This window comes from Dama dama, chromosome 28, assembly GCF_033118175.1.
Source record: "Dama dama isolate Ldn47 chromosome 28, ASM3311817v1, whole genome shotgun sequence".
Lineage (NCBI taxonomy): Eukaryota > Metazoa > Chordata > Mammalia > Artiodactyla > Cervidae > Dama > Dama dama.
The window spans coordinates 59,532,273-59,540,252 of NC_083708.1; the positions used below are offsets into that span (position 1 = coordinate 59,532,273).

General features: G+C 44.1%; 1 non-coding gene across 1 annotated transcript; it reads right to left on the reverse strand.

Moving 5' to 3' along the window:
* Window positions 1-5,286: 5,286 nt before the first annotated feature.
* Window positions 5,287-5,360, reverse strand: TRNAM-CAU (transfer RNA methionine (anticodon CAU)). The gene has a single exon. It is a non-coding gene; the product is annotated as a tRNA-Met (tRNA).
* Between the last annotated feature and the right edge of the window lie 2,620 nt (window positions 5,361-7,980).

Consider the following 7,980-nt stretch of genomic DNA (forward strand, 5'->3'; position numbering starts at 1 on the left):
GCTGAAGCCCATGCACCCTAGCGCCTGTGCTCTGCAACAAGTGAGGCCACCATGACGACAAGCCCTGCACCACCTCGAAGGGTAGTCCTGGCTCAGCACAACTGGAGAAATACCAGAACAGCGACGAAGACCCAGAGCAAACAAAAGTAAACATAAATAAATGAAGAATGAAAGCTGAGGTTAAATCACATGCCTTGGGCCTTCAGATGACACGAAGTTGAGTTGGACTGCTTAAAAGTCACGGAGTCCTAACTGAAAGCAACTATAATTAAAAAAAAATAAGATGCTCAACTTCATCCGCCATCAGGGAACCACAAATTCAAACTATATATGATACCATTATGCACCATCAGAAAGGCTAAAATTAAAAAGACTGATAAAATGAGATGGTGGTGAAGATAAGGAACAATAGGAACTCTCAAGCTGATGGGAATGTAAATTGGTTCAGCCCATCTGGGAATCTATTCAGCAGTAAAGCTGGCCATACATACGCCCGACATCTCAGGGGTCCCACGGCCAGGTCTGTAGCCCACGGAAATGGGTGCAGGACTTCCCTGGTGGTTCAGTGGTGGGGAGTCCACCTGCCAATGCAGGGGACCCAGGTTCCATCCCTGGTCCAGGATGATCCACAGGCCCACGAGCAACCAAGCCCACACGCCACAACTACTGAGCCTGCAGTCTAGAGCCCACACTCCGCAACAACGGAGCCACGGCGAGCGTCTACACGCTGCAACCGGAGAGCAGCTTCCGTTTGCTTCAACTAGAGAAAAAACCCATGTCCAGCAACGAAGACCCAGTGCAGCCAAAATTAATAGATAAATAAAAAAGTTTTCAAGAAATGGGCACACACACTCACCCAGTTACTCCTGGTTTTAGGCTACTATGACAAGTGCTGCTATGAACAGTTAAAAGCTCAAAACAAACAAAATTCATCAGTGGTGTTTGAGGTTAGGATAGCGCTGCCCTTACGGCGGGATGAGTCCTAGTAATACGTGTCGTTTGATCTAGACGCTGGTCTGGCCACTTTGTGAAAATGTTTTAAGTCATAACTTACAATTCATATACCTATAACAATACTGTATGTTTACACCATAGAATTGTGGTGAGTTGTGTCCCCTCCCTCAAATTCATATATTGAAGTTCTAACCCCAAATGTGATGGAACTGGGAGATGGGGCCTTTGGGTGGTGATTAGACTTAGATGAGGTCATGTGGGTGGGGTCCCCATGAAGGGGTTAGTGCCCTTATAAGAAGACATACCACAGAGCTCGTGCTCTCTCTGCCACAAAAGGACACAGTGAGAAGGTAGTTCTCTGCAAGCCAAGAAGAGGGCTCTTGCCAGGAACCGAAAGGGTCAACACCTTGACCTTCCAACCTTCAGAATTATGAGAGAAGAATGTCTTTTATTTAATGTCTTTTGTCTGTGGTATTTTCTCATAACAGCATGACCATATTAGTATATTATAATTAATAAAAGTTTACTCAGATAAAAATAATAACAAAAAAGCAATGGTAAACATTAGAAAAATAGTCCATTAATAATAGAATGTACTTGAAAACTGTGCTATCAGTACAGTGTCTTGTAATATTATTGATTACCGAGATCTTCTCAAATTCCCAAATTTGCAAACACCCCCTAAATAAAACAAACCTCCCCAGGATGTGGTTGTAGGACAGACAGAACAGGCACTTCCTACATGACTGCTTCTGGACACTAGCCGTGCAGTCTTTGAAACTCAAATATTTGCTTCAGTAAAATGGTAAATGACTTTCTTTTCGGGTTACTCTCACACATACAACATCTCACTCCTGTAATCCCCAGAAATGCCAAGTCTGCCATATAAAGTTTGAGGATATAAAGCAAAGCCAGAGGCATCAAGAACAGCTCAGGCACAATCACCACCCATGCTCCCAAAGCTCATAGCAGCGCCGTTTACAATAGCCAAGACATGGAAGCAACCCAAACGTCCAGTGACAGAGGAATAAAGAAGATGCGGTATATATACAATGGAACATTACTCAGCCATAAAATAAAACAAAAATAACATTTGTAGCAACATGGATGGACCTCCAGATGGTTGTACAGAGTGAAGTAAGTCAGACACGGAGACACAGATATCACATGATATTGCTTGTGTGTGGAATCTTAAAAAACAGTACAAATGATAGATAGCACAGGGAACTCTACTGAGCACTCTGTAACGGCCTATACGGGGAAAGAATCTAAAAAAAGGTGGATTCATGCAAACTGATCCACTTTGCTATGCATGCGAAACTAACACAAGACTGTAACTCACCTATAGGCCAATAAAAAGTTATAATCGTTTTCCCCTCTTAAGAAAAAGAATAGATCGGGCAGAAAGGGTCATCATGGATCACAAACTCACAGTGGAGTATGAAATATCCCTTCTGGAAAGTTAAAAGTTAGACATCCTCTGTTTTGGGTCGATAGAACTTGGGCTTCTACATGAGAAAAATTCCATCACTGCCACTGGGCTCTAGCAACAGGAGTTGGCACACAAGGGCTGGGAACAACTCTTTGCAGCTTCCACCGTGGTTCGGTGGCTAAAAAACAAATCTGCTTACCGATGCAGGAGATGTGGGTTTGATCCCTGGGTCGGGAAGATGCCCTGGAGAAAGACATGACAACCCACTCCAATGTTTTTACCTGGGAAATCACGAGGACCAAGGAGCCTGGTGGGCTATAGTCTATGGGGTCGAAAAGAGTCAGACACGACTGAGCAACTAAACCACAACAGAACGAAAATGCTACTCTAGATACTCATATAGGGTATTTAGTTTGGATGAAAAACACAGTTAAAATGTTGGAAATCATGCAACATAATAAAAATAAAACTGTAGGCAAAAACTAAAGATACCAGAGCAGACAGCTATGAGAAGGGCAGCCATGCCGTGCATTCTGGAGCTCCCCTGACCGCCTGGATTGAACCTGGCTCCACCCACTTAGTAGTGCTACCCAGTTAGCCTTGGGCAAATTATATACCTAACCTTTTCATAGGCTTCCCAGGTGGTGCTAGGGGTAAAGAACCTTCCTGCCAATGCCGGAGACTAAAGAGACACAAGTTCCATCCCTGGATCAGGAAAATCCCCTGGAGGAGGGCGTGGCAGCCCACTCCAGTATTCTTGCCTGAAGAATCCCTTGGACAGAGGAGCCTGGCAAGCTGCAGTCCATGGGGGTCACAGAGAATGGGACACAGCTGAAGCGATTTAGCATGCCCGCAACATTTCCATGCCTCAAGTTCTCCATCCGTATCACTCAGGATGGTAACAGTGATCCTCCATGAAATCACTGTGAGTCAGCTGAAGTGTGTGCCTGCCGTCTAGTAAACAGTGTACATACACCTGGACTGTTACAACAGAACAAGAAATAGCTTTGAGAGTCTTAGAGCTGGTAAATGGTGGTGGTGGTCTAGGTGCTAAGTCATGTCCGACTCTTGCGACCCCGTGGACTCTATCCCCCAAGGCTCCTCTGTCCATGAGATTCTCCAGGCAAGAATACTGGAGTGGGTTGCCATTTCCTTCTCCAGGGGATCTTCCCGACCCAGGAATCAAACCCGGGTCTCCTGCATTGCAAGCAGATTCTTTCCCAACTGAGCTATAAGGGAAGCCCAGAGCTGGTAAATAGGACTCAACAAATAGTTTCCCCTTTATGGCTTAGAGCAGAGGAATAGAAAGGGGAAAGTGGGCCCAGTTGTGGGATGGAATTTCAGAGGTCCCCAGCCTCCAGAGCACTTCCCTCCCTCACTCAGAGACACCAGAATTGCCTAAACACCTTCCACAGACATAAAGACTTGAAATAGCAACAGCTCCTTAAAGCAGCTCTTTGAATTTCACCTTATTTATGCTATGATGTAAATGATTGCTGGCAGGACCCTCACCAGGAATTCATTTGAAAACTGGAATACAGAGTTTCCTGGGGCACTGGATACTTGAACAGAGAGGCTCAAGAACCTCACAAGAGCAGAAGAGGTCAGGAAGGTTAAAAGGCAACTTCAACGCTCTTTTTTTCCAATCATCAGACAGGACACTGGAAACTATTTCCTTATTTTAAAAAAGATTTAAAGAAATCTTCTGGGTACTATGCTGCTGCTGCTGCTAAGTCGCTTCAGCCGTGTCCGACTCTGTGCGACCCCAGAGACGGCAGCCCACCAGGCTCCCCCATCCCTGGGATTCTCCAGGCAAGAACACTGGAGTGGGTTGCCATTTCCTTCTCCAATGTAGAAAAGTGAAAAGTGAAAGTGAAGTCACTCGGTCATGTCGGACTCTTAGCGACCCCATGGACTGCAGCCCACCAGGCTCCTCCGTCCATGGGATTTTCCAGGCAAGAGTCCTGGAGTGGGGTGCCATTGCCTTTTCCGCTAGGTACTATAAGTTCCCCCAAATCATTTCTCCTCAATTACTCGTGTTTGTCAGGTGATGTGCTTATAAGCTTAAATTACCAGACGGCAATACTTTATATGCACTCTGTCTGTGTAAGTATATGCTTTGTATCCAATGCTAACAAAGAAAGCAACAGAAAAATGCATGTGTGTAATTTTAACTCGAATAAAGATGCAAATCTTAGGAAATATGACACGTGGTTTTATGTACTTTAAGTGTACGTTAAAATGTAGACTATGATCAAAAACAACCACTATGTTGGATAGCACACATCCCTAGAAATGGATCTGTGATGTGCTTTTAAGGGTGATATAGTAACTGGCTATAAATGTTGACAGTAAAAGTTAGCAGGCCATCTCTAACAGAACTTTTTTAAATTTATGGACAATAAAAGCTTATGGAGCCCTTCTGGAAAGGGTTTGTTCACACCCTTCTGGTGGTCTGTGCCTGCCTCAGGCAACAAGCCATTTCAACACCCCCTCTGGAGACCCTTTCAAGGCCTATGGTTCTGCAATAAAGAGGTAACTCCCAAGAAGGGAAATCAACACAGAGAGAAAACACCTCTATTGAAACATTCCACTTAAGGGTCCTAATTCTCCAAATTACCTTCTCCTGGGAAACTCAGGATCATGGTTCCTTCTTAATTCAGCGGCGGGGGGAGGTGTATCCAGGTAAAAATCTTCTATCATTCCTGATTTCCACAAAGAGGGAAGAAAAAACAGCAGGCTCTCTCTCTGTACTGAATTTGTTGTTGTTGAGCGTCTCAGCTGTGTCCTACTCTTTGGGACCCCGTGGTCTGCAGCACGCCAGGCTTCCCTGTTCTTCACCATCTCCCGGAGTTTGTGCAAACACATGTCCATTGAGTCGGTGATGCCATCCAACCAGCAGGCCCCGCTGGGATTCCAACCCAGGATCTTCCGTTTATGAGACAGGCACTTTATCCAACTAAGCCACAGAGCCAGCTATATTGAATTAAGGGTGGTTAAAAGTGGTGACAGGTAGAAATTATTCCTACTGTACAGAGCCAAACTAAAATAACTAGCAAGAAAAGAAAGAAAAGGAGCAAAAAGAGTAAACTAAAGAAATTCTTGGTAAATAATTCTCATTTTTTAGAATCTTGGCCTGAGGCTTTTCTGTGAGTTTTAGATAAAGATATTCAGCCTCTGCAGAAATCTCTAATAAAACAACCAGCCCAACAATAATGCATTTTCCTACTCTGGCAGAAGACTGCAGTTCAATTTTCCAGCATTCATGATCTGTTTTCCATGCAAGAAAGAGAGCCAGGCGAAAAGGGTTTTTCCATAAGGCAATTAAGGTATAACATGGATTGGGAGGAAAATAAAATGACTCTTTATCTTCTTCTATGTAAATATTTTTCCTAATATACCACCTGCTGGAAGCCTCTGGCAGAATATGATTGCAAGAACATAACTTCTGTGAAGCAATTTTCTGAATTCTTGAGTAATTCAATCAAAACTGGGACAACTCTTGACTTATCTAAGATATTATCCAATTTCAAACCACTGCTTTGCCCTACTTTTACCAAACTGCCCCAGAAATCTCATTATCAGTTTTTACTGTTTGGTAAGATGAATTCCTTTAGTTTTGTCCTTGAATCTGAAATCTGATGAGTTAACAAGTAACCTTGCTACTCTCAAACCTGGGAGTCATCTTGTATTACTTCACCCTGTCACCTTCATACCAGCTGGGCCCGTTGGCCCTCCTCTCTCTCTCTCACACACACACAAGCTAAAATGTGCAGTTGTGTCTGATTCTCCTAATGGGCAGTGCCTTTGTCCCTCCTACATTCACTCAAATTCCAAATCTTTAAGGCCAAATTCAAATTTATCTCCTCCAAGCAACTTTGCTGGATGAAACCTACTCGGGGCCCTCAACACTGAAGTGCCAAGGTCAAAACCTATGAAAATAAACTCCAGATCTTTGGCTGGTTTTTTTAACCTTGCTTAAAATAACATGGCTCTTTAGTATTTGGGGCTTGGTTCTCCCAGCCCCAGGCCCTTCTTCCATCCCCACTCCCTCCACCCTCCTCCCCCCACCCCCCCACCCCCACACACACAAGGGCAACACAGACTGGTCAAGAGCAGGAATCCGATTACGTCACACCCTTTGTCCTTTGCCCTCCCCCCATCCTTCCTAAGTCATCAAAAATACAGTATTTTTAGCACTGTAGTTATTAGACACATAAATATTAGAGCATCGGTTTTGGGTTTTTTTTTAATATAGCCAGACATAGAGGCCATGGAAACTAATCTGCCAATTAAATTCCTGACCCAGGAGGCACCCAAAATGTCAATACCAGTGTTTTTCTTGAAGGCTACCTTTGGTGGGGTGGCAACTGGAGTGGGGAGGGTTTAAATAATCTGTATATGAGACTACAGAGTGTCTTCACAAAACTCTGCTTGATTTTCCCCATTCCGCTAGAACAGACCGTTACAACCCCAGCTCTCTAACCCATCAGACTAGAGACATAGCCTTTTGCCAGGCTGCTCCTCCATTCTCTGCCAGAACAACTGGAATGTTTTAATGCATCACAATCACAGCATTTATTTATCCCACTATCATGTAATAATTTATATGTTAGTTTCCCACAATTAAGGTTGTCAGACTTAGTGTATTAAAATACAGATTGTCAGTTAAATTTAAATTTCAGATAAATAGTAGGTAATTTTTAGTATTAAATATGTCCCAAATTTTGTATGGAACATACTTATACTTTAAAAATTCTGTGTTGTATGGGACTTCCTCGGTGGTCCAGTGGCTAAGACTCTGCACTCCAATGCAAGGGGCCCGGGTTCGATCCCTGGTCAGGGAATGTTCACATGCTGCAACTAAGACCCAGTGCAACCAAATATATACTTTAAAAATTATTTGTTGAATATTTCAAGTTCAAATTGACCTCAGCATCCTGTGTTTTATCTAACAGCCTTGCCCAAATTAGACTGGAACCACCACCGTATCTACTAACACTTACCTCACCCGATAGGCACCTTGTAAATGCTCTTTGGATGGATGCTCCAAATTGCATTCAAAATTAAACGTTCATAATAGAAAGGACCAAAGCTTTAAAGGGTCGTCCTGTAGCCACGACAACATGGCTGTGCTGCGCTGACTCACTTCAGTCACGTCGGACTCTGCGACCCCATCAACTGTAGCCCGACAGGCTCCTCTGTATGTGGGGATTCTCCAGACAAGAACAGTGGAGTGTGTTGCCAAGCCCTCCTGCAGGGGATCTTCCCAACTCAGGGACTGAACCCACGTCTCCCGCATTGCAGGCAGATGCGGTACCGTCTGAGCTACAGGGAAGCCCAAGAAGAGTGGAGTGGGTAGCCTATCCCTTCTCCAGCAGACCTTCCCAATCCAAGAATCGAACCTGGGTCTCCTGCATTGCAGATGAATTATTTACCTGCCAGGCTACCAGGGAAGCCCAAACAACATGGCTAGATCATCTAAAAAGAAGGAGGATGTTGTTCAGAAAGAGTAAATGTGAACACGTTAACTCTGAACAGCAACACTGTACAAGTGAGTCCCTCAAAATTCCCTCAGTTCCCAATAAGGACAG